This window comes from Panthera leo, chromosome C1 (assembly GCF_018350215.1).
Source record: "Panthera leo isolate Ple1 chromosome C1, P.leo_Ple1_pat1.1, whole genome shotgun sequence".
Lineage (NCBI taxonomy): Eukaryota > Metazoa > Chordata > Mammalia > Carnivora > Felidae > Panthera > Panthera leo.
The window spans coordinates 190,068,662-190,080,768 of record NC_056686.1 but is presented as its reverse complement, the minus strand read 5'-3'; the positions used below and the strand labels follow the sequence as shown (position 1 = coordinate 190,080,768).

Genomic DNA, 12,107 nt, shown 5'->3' with positions numbered 1-12,107 from the left:
AACTATCATGGGAGATTTCCTAGCCCAGAACTCTCTTTCTTTATGAGCTTCTCCAGGAGTTACTGGCATTTGTAAAATGCCAAGCTTCTGCTCTAATGGGTCACTTCAGCTTTCAGTTTTGGTCATTTTCTTTCTTTTTTAATTTTTTTGGTCATCAGTTGCTATTCCCTCAAATCCAAGAGACTATCCATTTCTCTATTCATTTCTGTCCCGTTCTTTTCTCTCTATTCAGCTTTTCCTACTCTCACTTATCTCCCTTCCCCCTTGTGAGAAGCACAGAATCCGAGAACCAGAAGAGATGTCTACAGCTCATCTTTTCCTCGATTTACTTTGCTATACTATACGTTTGAGGACTTTCCAAGGTATCAAATGGCGTTCTAGAGAACCTGAGAGCTGTGGGGCCATTTTTCCCCATCTTGTTTTGTTCCACTTGGCTTCTGCTTCTGGGAATTTTAAGCATCAAGTAAGTTTTAAGGATAGAGAATTATTATTTCTTGGGGATGTAGTAGGTGAGGTCAACATACATTCACCTACATGTAGTAGGTGAAATCAACATAATTTATTCAGCCCACCTTTTATGATATAAATTATACCATATATTATATATTATCCCATATATATGACACAAAATATTTATTATTATAAAACCCAATATGATGGCCCCTATGTACTTTAAAGACAAAACTTGACTGTTTTAGCAATGGACAAAATTTAACCTATATTATGTTACTAATATTTTAAAAGTGAACATCTTTTTTTTTAAGTTCGTGTATTTATTTTGAGCGAGGGAGAGAGAGAGAGAAAGAAAGAAAGAGAGCACAAGTGGGGAGGGTCAGACAGAAGGAGAGGCAGAATCCCAAGCAGGCTCTTCACCATCATCACAGAGCCCGATGTGGGGCTTGAACTCATGAACCGTGAGATCATGACCTGAGCTGAGATCACTTAACTGATTGTGCCACTCAGGCATCCCAGATAATGTGAACATCTTGGTTCTAATCTTAAGAAAACCAGGACAACTTTGAAAGGCACTGAAGTGTGTGCGTGTGTGTGTGTGTGTTCATGCGTGTGTGTAAATCTAGAGAAGGTGTAGTTTTTCTTCTTACCTTTCCGTGACTTCATAAGTTGAGTAGACAACACAAATGATACAGTTTACGTATGCAGAGAATAACAATATGTGTTAATCTATTTACACCTTTCTAAAACGAGCACAGGAGAAAGAAATCTAATTCCAAGACTATAAAAGCATTGCTGGCTAGAGGGAAGCCAGCTAAACAAAAGAGCCCTCTGACACACTGAGCGCTGACAGAGACCAACCTTGCTCTTTTTTGTTCCAAGTAAGCTGAGTGACGATTCCCTCTTCTCTACAACTGTGTATCACTGGGTTAGTGATGCTTTTGTAAAGAGGGTTTGACAACAATGGAGAGTCTCCTGCCTGCTAAACAAAAAGTGACAACTCCATTTGAAAGCTGTCCCTAGGTGTATTTTACGTGCAGAAATTATCTGTGACAGCCCCAATCAAAATAAAGTTTCATTTCGCTTGGAACACAAATGGACGGTACAGTATGTTATTTGAATGGTACTGTTTTTCCCAATGAATGGTTATGATATTTTCTAGTGAGTTTCTCATAGGCTACTATTTTTAAACTTAGAAAACAAAAGTAGGTTTTCCCTAATAATGCCGTTTTTGTGTAAGCTAATGCCTGTAACTTATGAAAAACAATGTATGTAGAAAAAGGGATTGAATATATCAATTTGAAAAGCTAGCTCTGGGGACATAAAACCAAAATGTAAAGTGATAAACCATGTTTCTACCTACGGATCCGTGGACGTATGTGGGCAATCTTACCCTGCTCAACAACACACATCAACACATGGATCCACCCACAAAGACGAAACCGTAAACAACACTTCCGTCTTCGAATTAAAGGGTATGAGCAAGGATACAACTTGCAATTTGTCAAATGTCAGACTACAAGGATCAATGCTTCCTTCTGATATCTGATACACATCATCCCTGGGCTTGAAAAATCACAACAGACTTTGTTTTAAAGAATATTTTCAAAATGCACACCTGTCTCCTATTATAGGCCAGGGTGCTAAGAAATCTGTTTAAGAGTTTCCCATGATTTGATGGTAAATTCCATTTAATTTTTTATACTATTTAAGATAGGCACAAACGTTACTTTCTCTGCCTCCGCCCACAAAGTATCCTAAAAACCCCCAAAAGGCAGGGCCCACAGCTGTTTGAAACCTCGTTAGTTTTACAGGTACGTACGTCTTCAATAGATTCTAGGCCAGAGGACCAAAGGGAAGAAGGGGGAGAGATTGCTCTGGAAATACTGATAGTGACTTGCCTGAATTCCTTTATCCCATAGTCCTTGCTCTTTCTTGAAAGGTTGTGATATTATTATTGGAATGAAAGGATTCTCTTTTATCTTTTTTAAGGGAACATTTCTGCAAACACAAACAGTTTATAATAGTCTAACTACAAATTTCGGTAGTCCATTGCTGTAAGGGAAAAAAAATTACAAAGATGTGTGTGTGTGTGTTCATGTGTGTGCGTGCGTGCACGCATGCGCACGTGTGTGTTTGTAAAATTCCATTGCCAAAAGCTTTTTTACAAATCTCATAACCCAAGTTCTCATTATCTAAGGACAGGAACACCTGGATAACAGACAAAAGAGATTTCCAGTGTGAGAGGTTAGGGAGCGTCACACTATTGTTCTAATTCCTGAAATCTGGGGTTAGTGTGAAGCACTCCTGCGGAGTTGAGCAGAGGGAGTTAAGGGATGGATCCGTGGCACTGTGGTTCACAAAGAAGGTGGCAAAACGGTCTGAGCCAGTCAGAGAAGTGAAGCTCAAAGGGAGTATGGGGCCTTGGAAAACAAATGCTCATGACATTAAAGATTTATTTTTTATTTGATTGTTAAAGCTACCGTGGAGAGGAATAAGAAAGGGAAGGCCACTGCTGGGAGGAGATGCTTTGACATGATAACAGCACCAGAGGAAAGGCAGAGCAACCTGAACTCCTATTTTGTTTCCATTAGAGGACTGCAGAACCATATAATTTTGGAGCTGGGAAGAAGTGCTGAGATCACTTAGCCCCACCCTCCCGTCTTCCCAGACGGGGAGATGCAGAGACGGTATGTGACTCATCTGACATCTCCAACAAGGGAAGGCAGAAGAGAGGCAGAAAAGAAGAGGATGGTAGGAGGGAGAGAAAAATACACGATCCAAGGTGCTTTAAAGGCATGCCAGTTGCTGGTACTCACAAATTATGTCCACAGTTTTGATAAGAGCTGGGAGGTGTGCCCTTAGAAGCATGGATGGTATCTCTGAGAAATTACAGACCATGGAAGATGTGTCCAGATACTTGAGGTGAGCAAATCACAGTCAATTTTTTTAATGGCCAAAGCAAACTCTAGAAAACTAGAGGTTAATAAGTTCAGTGCTCATTTCAAGCAAAATTCTCTGGAATGTATTGGTAGATGTAACTGGAGATCATCAACAAGAGTCAGTGACAAATATTAGGTGTGCAAAAGAGTTACAAAAATGTAATTGCCAACAAGAGCCTTCTCTCTTGGTGGAGCAGCCATATTGGGCTGACTGCAGCTTCTGAATAGTAAAGACCACCTTGTGCCCTTAGAAAGTGTTTGAGGCAGAGACCAGATGGAAGAGACAGTGACTTGTGTGTCCTGGGAAGTCTTTCACCTAGGGGAACTTGGCAAGGAGGCATTTCCTGAAGTAGGATATACTATCTCATTCCTGAGAGACAAGGACCAGAGAAGCCTGTGGGATCACTGACACTCAAGCATCACTGCCGATTAGGGGCAAAAGACAACTGGAGGGAGGCTGTGCTGACTGGGAAGCCAGACAAGTCATATTAGCCCGGGAGGTTGGCCAGGCCAAGAGTGTGACAAGAAATCTCTGTGATCTTAAAGCTAAGACTGGAGCCACCTGGATTCATTCATTCATTTAATACATATTAATTGAACACCAGATGCCTCAGTAACTACGCTGGGATCGGAAACAAAATATAGTTCCTACTTCAATATCTCATTGAAGAAATAAACAAGTAATATCTGTGCTAAATCCTGAGTAACACATTGAACTTCACCCAGGGGAAAAAAATGCATAGAGAGAAATGGCACTATGGCCATTTAGAGCAAGGGTCTTGGGTAATGCAACCAAGGTTGTGGGCCTTAGAAAGTTGGGAGGATAAGGACAGCTTTAGAAAGAAGAGTTTCAAATAGAGAGTTATATTTTGAGAGGCATTTGTAAAAGGCAATGCATGTAGGGAGCAAAAGACAATGTTCCCCAGTTCAGCCACTCTAGCATCCCAGACTGAGCCTTGTCCAGGTTAGGGCAGCGTGTCACAGGGAAAGCACAATGGATCAAAAGAAATGCTCAAGGAAGGTTGGACCCAACGGCATTTCCTCACTGGGGAAAGGCAGTGCACAGACAGGCCAACCAAAGCTACCCATGCTCATGGATCTTCATAGGAAAGAGTACGGGTGTGTGGCTAAGGGAGATGGAAGCCTCAAGAAGGAACCCTACATCTCTAGCTTGAGCAACTCGGTCACTAATGGTGCTCTATATTGAGGTGTTAGAGTCACAAAACAGCAGTAGTAGGCAAGAAAGGTTTGTAATTAAAAAGGGGTATTAATTAAGTGAAGACCAAGTCTGTCATTATAAAATTCTGGAGACATGACATCTTGAGAGGGTGATCAGTTTACCAAGATTAAGAGTTAAACACAAGGAAAGAAAAGGTTCTGCTCTAAAGCACTTTCTTCACTATTCCTGGCTAGAATGAATACCACTGGTAAGGGAGGAAGGATTGCAGTTAAATGAGAATCACATGGGTGTTATACTGTTATAATTAGTCACCTTCTGCCTGAGTTAGCTGTTGACAAATCTTTATATGATGGGACTACATGTACTCCTGTGTGAAGGCCGGGCTCTATTCTCCTGTCTCAGGTAGACTTTTAAGTTGAGCTAGATCGTTGGTTCTGTCTTCTTCCAGGCAAAACAAGGACAGATCTGGGATGTGATTAGACTTGCATCTTGTCTCGCTCAGCCCATTTTGGGATTACCTCACTGTGTAGCAGCTGACACTTAAGTTGGGGCACATCTCTCTAGACATGGAAAAGGTAGAGCTGACAGATCTGTTCCCTGGGAGTGGAAATTGATTGTTTATGTGTCTTTTTCTTACTCTTGCCGGTAAACTCTGTGAAAGAGAGCAGCAGTTTGGGATGTAAGATAAGAAAAAGTTTCCTGCCGTGGGAGCTACCCTTAAATGAGAGGGTCTTCCCATTGCCCTGTACTCCATATCGGGAAAACTTCAAATGGAAGCATCAGCCACCATTGGAAGTATGTTGAAGGGATTGTGGTATGTCCAATATGGCAGCTAATAGCCATACGTGGTTGTTGAAAACTTGAAATGCAGCTGGTCCAAACTGAGATGTGCTGCAAAGTGTAAAATACACACGAGATCTTGAAGACTTAATATGAATACAGGAGTGTAAGACAGCTCTATAATAAGTGTTTTGAATACATGTTGAAATTATATTTTGCACAGATTGGGGTAGATAAAACATAGTGTCAAACTAATTTTACTTCTTTAAATGAGGCTACTAAAAACTTAAAATTCTACACGCACTTCCCGTGATATTTCTACTGCACAGACCTGCTGTAAACTAATGTCATGCAGCCCCACTGTCCTGACATCAGGCTGGTCTTAATGATTCTGTTCTTGACTTGACTGTTTCCCACATAGAGAAGAAGTTCTCATTAATTGAGACCATCTTCCCATTTGTTACAACTCAGTGGCATTTTCCCACAATTAATAAACACACAGAGATGCAACCCAACCTCCAGAAAAAAATTTCTTGTTTTCTTTCTTTCACAGTTATAAATGGTTCTAGTGGTATCAACTTTTGTTGTTGTTGTTCAAAAAAAAGGAATAAATAATTTAATCTCAAATACTGGCATTCAAACGAAAACACCCAAAAGCACATACTCTAAAAACTTTCATGCAAATTAGTTTCGGGTACAGGTCAATGGGGATGATATCCTTTTTCAGAGAAGTTAATATTTAGTTAAAATATTACCAATCCACAAATAATACATGATTTTAATATAATGGCCTTTATATCAAATGATGGGATAAATAGAGCCATTGAGACTCTTAATTGAATGGGGTGTGGTGGGAAACATGGATTAGTTATTTGCAGTGAAAAACCTTTTCTTGGCAGGTTTGTAACAGTGCTCGAGAAAAGAAATCCAAATTTATGTCTACTCATATGTGGAGACGGAGCATCAGAGCATGTTGCTAACGTGCAAGCAGCTTCTCAGAGAGCAGCAAGAGGTCAAAACAGGGACCCTGCTGCAGGCCCAGGGCGGCAGTCACAAAACCAGCATGACCAAAGAAAGCCATACTCTCCCTTCCAGGAAACAGAGCCCGAGCAAGGCTGTGGGATGTTCTGGCCCATTAAGGCATGAGCTTTCTTGGCCATCTCACTGATAGGACGACATGACAGCTGAAACTTCAGAAGGTCTTAAAAAGATTTGCTGCATATTTATTTTAAATGATTAAAACAATGCCAACGAAGCACTGCCTTTTTCTGGTCTGCACCCTCGCTAGTCACAGTGTGGTCCCGGGGCCAGCAGGGCGAGCTGCACCGGGAGCTTGTTAGAAATGCAGAACCTCAGGCCCACCCTGGCCCTCTGGAATCAAAATCTGCATCTTAACAAGATCCCCTGGTGGTTCCCATGCAGTGCTTGAAAAGCCAAGCTTTGCCTTTGTAGAAATACAGTCTCTGTCACAGCTGCTTCCTTTCTGTATGGAGAACCCCACGGAAGGTGACCTCCCGCATCTTACTTTGCTTATGAAAAGAGCACCAGCGAGTTGGGGATCCTGGTTGGAGGTAGCTTCCTACCCATCACTGGTCAATTAATGCAGCTTTTAGCTGCAATTATTGACATCACTGCTCCCCAGATGCTTCTGGCGTCTACAAACAAGTTTTTACCCCATCCTTTCCATGGCACCAGTTTTCTCCCGGAAGTACCTATTTTCTTTCCTTTTGCATCAAGTTGATTTTTGCCAGAATGGAAAAGCTTTGAATTATCAGTTTTTCTAACGTGAACCACTAATGCCTTTCTTAATGCAGAAGGTGCTTGCCACTCAAACGCCCATAATTGCAGCAAGAATTGCCTCTGGCCTGGGGACTGTTATTCAGCAGCACTATTACTTCCCACAAGGAAAGGTTATAGATTTGGACTTTTTGCACATGGGGGAACAAAAATGAAACAGGATTCCAGAGAAAGAAAAATAATTTTTAAAAAAGAATTCGATAGTCAACAGCACAGTGGTTAAGTGTCTAGGCTCTGCGTTCGGGGTAACTAGGTGTAAATCTTGGCCCAGCCCTGATGATATCAGGCCAGTTCCTTGTCTCCTCTGCAACTAGGGTTCCTCATTTGAACCTTGGGGACAGTCCTAGTACCACCTGGTCAGGTGGTCAGAAGGTGAGGTGATACATGCAAAGCAATCACTACAGCATCTGCCATAGCAAATTCTCACTAATGTGTAGTGTTAGCTATTATTATTCATAATCCTTAATTTTATTTCTTATCAACATACATAGTTTGGTTTCTGAGTGACATTAGGCCAAACTTCAGTTGCATTCAACTAAATATGTAGATGTAAATGTAGCAAAACAACTTCTTTAAACATGCTGAAATGTCAAATTGCTCTCATTGTCTATAGACCAGGAGGAAAACTATCTGACTTACTAGAAATATAACAAAATCCTACCATTGCAATGGTGCAGGTACACAGCCTCAGCATTATAAGGTACACTGTTGAACCTAGAGCAGCCCAGTGTTGACTAATTAACTTTTCAAGACCTCCAAGGGGTCTCATGGGTGTTTTCCAGGTTTCACCAAGCCAAAGAAGGCTGGAGAAGAGGAAATGGGATTAACTTCTTGATTGGAAGGGTGATTAAACACTGGAACAGGATACCAAGGGAGGCTGCAGGATTTCTATCTCTAGGGAACTTTTAAACAGGAGACACAACTGTCTGGCCTACATGATTCGGGTCTTCTGCCTGGAAGCAGGCAATTGAATGAACTCAAAAGAAAAATTATCTTTAATGTTCATGTTTTTTTAAAAAACAGGCAGAATTAATTTCCTTTCCAACTTATAGGAAAATACACTCCTGACTGCCCTCCACCCCGAGGTTCCTAGCTCCCCTCCTTGACCACTCTAACTGTCCTTAGCATGGCTGTGATTTACTTGTTCACATGCCTGTGTCTCCTCCACGAGACAACATGGTCCCTGAGGCGAGGGCACGGTTGTTGCATAGGCACACATGGACACCTGATTCAGAAGAGGAGTGGGGTAGCCATTTAATTGCACAGATGGGAAGGCAGTTAAAAGAGTCTTTGAGAAGTGCCAGGGTGGCTCAATTGATTGGGCAACTGACTCTTGATTTTGGCTCAGATCATGAGCTCACAGTTCGTGAGTTTGAGCCCCACATCGGGCTCCATGCTGACAATGAAGAACCTGCTTGAGATTCTCTCTGCCCCTCCTATGATCTCTCTCTCTCTCTCTCTCTCTCTTTCTCTCTCTCTCTTTCCCTATCTCAAAATAAGTAAAATAAACTTGAAAAAAAAAGAGAGAGAAAACATTAAAACATATAAAAGAAATAAAAGAACTTTTGATATTTTCCTACACACAACTTTGAGGTAGCTGATTCATTCATTTATTTATTCAATATTTATTGAGGTGAGCTATGACAAATGAATTAAAAAAATAGTTTTATACCACCTCCCATGCACAAGGTAAACCTTCTCCTGAAGAACCCATGGTAGAGCCAGAAGTACACAATCCATTCTTGTACCTCCATGGAGCTAGCAGTTTTAGATTTAAAGAAGTATCCACTACGGGGGTGTCTGGGTGGCTCAGTGGGTTAGGCATCTGACTTCAGCTCAGGTCATGATCTCGTGGTTTGTGAGTTCGAGCCCCACATCAGGCTCTGTGCTGACAGGTCAGAGCCTAGAGCCTGCCTCAGATTCTGTGTCTCCCTCTCTCTCTGTCCCTCTCCCCCTCGCACTCTGTCTCTCTCTCTCTCAAAAAGAAATACACATTAAAAAAAAAAAAGAAGTATCCACTGCAGGTTGAAAACAATATACTGCAAATCTTGGCCTCTCTCACAGAATTAGAATAGCTTCTTAAAAACCCCATGGGTTTTACCTACTCTAACTCAGAACCATGCAACACGTAGAAAAGAAAGAAAATATGGCTGGCTACCTGAGATGAAGGTTTTAGTACAGATCCCTTCAATCTAACACTTAGCACTAGTCCATTTTCCTACTTGGTAGCTTTTATTCCAAAGGAACATCCCTGAGGCTACCGTTACGGCTGCATGGTGTGTGAGAAGGGTGGGTTTTCCTCCTTCAGGAGGCCCGCTTTGTGAAAATGCTCTCTTGGTAAACAGAAAGGCCACAGTCGATCAGGATTTCAGTTCAGCATGCAAGTGACTGGCCTATAAACATAATTTTTTAACAGCTTTTCTTCAGCAACTCTGACTGTTTAATTAATCTTCAGCCATTAACCATTCATTTAAAATGCCACTTACGAAATCTTAATTTTGCACATTATCAGCTGGTTCACAAATAGCTAACCATGAGCAGAAGCATAATGATCTCTCTCTCCCTGTTCTTAGAACTTACCAAGCTTATAGCCAATTTTGGCTTCTTAATTAACCATATGCATATAAGCACTTAAATTAAATGACAGTTTTTTTTTTCTCAAGAATTAATGTGCAGTGAAATGTTAACACTGACATCATTTTGCTGTCTTTTGAAGGGCTTGAAAGCAGGGCCTTGGCCAGGCACTGGCCAGGCCACAAGTACTCTGGATGCCCAAAGGTGATACAGGTGTGAGAATGGTCCTCAGACCGGTTGAGTTCCCCTTGTTGATTTTACTCTTGCAATGATATTATGCATGCATTGTTCAAATTCTTCAACTTTCATCTTTTAAGAAAAATAGGAGAGGTCATCCCCAAGACATTCTTTAGCACTGGGCATTCAGACACAACAAATCCAGCAGCATATTCCTTTTCCGTGGTTGACCCCAATTAGGTGAGTCAGTTCAAACCAAATAAGAGGGCAGGGAAAGATATTCAGGGCAAAAAAATAATTGTCAGCTGATGCTAAAATGACTTTTTCTCTAACTAGGCCTCTGATTATTAGAGCCTACAGGGAAATTACTTGCAATTTTACAGGTGTCAGCTGGGGTCGAGGCCCAAGCTAAAAACTGGGCACAGAATTGTTCAGGATGGTTCATCATAGAACAGGAAGGCTTTGACCCATGAGCCAGTGCCTGGGTCATAGCTGAGATTTGATGGATAGCCCCCATCAAAACCAGCTCCAGTCTTTAGGGACTAGACTATGAGTCTGTAATTGATTTGATTGGTGGCAGTAATAAACATTATATTTTGGAGAATTATGGTAATCTTGGGCATTTTTCTTTTTCTTGTGTCCAAATACAGAGATCCCAAGGACAGGCCTAAAAATAATCACAAATGAAAGTTGTGTTGCATCATCTACTAAAACTCCATGCTCCTGGAATGAGGAAAATTGTTAGAGGTTTATTAAAAATGTTTTACAACACTGTGGGAGTGAAAATGGGAAAAATAGCAGACCGTTTTCTGAATCACAATGTGAATTGAGGTACAACACCTCTGAATTCATTAAACACGTAGTGTAGGAGACACATCGGTGGTTATGAGCCTCGTTTTAGTTATATTATACCTGTGCAAATTACTGAAGCTCGTTTTGACTGAGAATTCATGTGCAGGTGTCAAAAAAAAAACAAAAAACCCACAACCAAACAAACATTGACTGTAATTAGAAACATAAATGTACTGATTGACGAAAGAACTTAGAACCAAACATGCGCATAAACAATTTGAGTCTCAGCAAACTTGGCATTTTGTAATCCTGTTAGCAATTCAGTTTTTAATCCAAGTAAGTACTTAAAATACAAGCATATCTTGACTCTGCAATTTCTGAGGCTGGATTCCAAGAGAATGACAATTTAGCCTCCTGGAAGACCTTTCAGGCTGAAAGGAATCATGATAGCTTTCCAAAGAACAATGTATAAAATTCACTAAGCTACATCCATTCTGTGATTCCTTCACTGATCATCAATTCATCTAATAAACATGTATTGGGTACCTACTATGTGCTAACCTCTGGGAATGCACATATTGAAGGTAAGTCTTGCTCACAAAAAGGTACAGTCTGGTTAGGCCAATGTGCAGTCACCCACAGAGTTTAGTTTTGATTTTAGTATTTTCCCTTTCAAAAACTCCCTGAGCATTTTCCTTTGAGTTAAGAAAGTAAAGGTGACTGTCAAATTGTTGAAAGAAGGAAGACAACTTAACCTAGTGACTCAACCAAGTACGGAACCCAGGCCACCAGTATCAGTGCCATGGGCAGCTTATTAGAAATGTCAATTTTAGGGCTCCACCTCAGAACTACTCAGTCAGGAACTTGGTGGTTCAACAAGCCCTCTAGGTGATTCTGATGCAAAGCTCACATTTGAAAACCATTACCATGGATACTTAAACATTGAAATTTAACTGCAGAGGCATACATGTGTCAGATTAATAAGGCATCTCCTAGCCCTGAGAGTAAGTGAGGGGTTGGAAATGGGTTAGATTTCTGGGAGTGAGGATGCATGTCCCTGAATAGGCTGAGAATGATGGGTGCCCTGAGATGTGGTGAAGAAAACGGGGAACCTTTTCTATATTGTGATCTGTGCTACGGCATACCTCTTGGGCCAGTGAAGAAAAGGTACCATACAGACTGATTAACTCATCCTCTTTGTTCTCTGTCTGGTGTTGGCAAGAGAAACTTCTTTCCTTCTTCCCACATGCCAACCTTTCCACATCAGGATTTCCCCCCATGCTGCTCTTCTGTCTGCAATGCTTTCGTTTCCCTTTCACCACCAAACTACTCTTGGCTACTCACTCTACAAGTCCCAACTTAAATGTCACTTTCTCAGCTAATCTTTCCTTGATCCTTCACGATGTCAAATA

General features: G+C 41.2%; 1 protein-coding gene across 1 annotated transcript in view; it reads right to left on the bottom strand.

The window, feature by feature from the left end:
• PARD3B (par-3 family cell polarity regulator beta) overlaps window positions 1-12,107 on the bottom strand; it is a 1,004,169-nt gene that overhangs the window by 127,741 nt on the left and 864,321 nt on the right. The gene's annotated exons all lie outside the window — the stretch shown is intronic.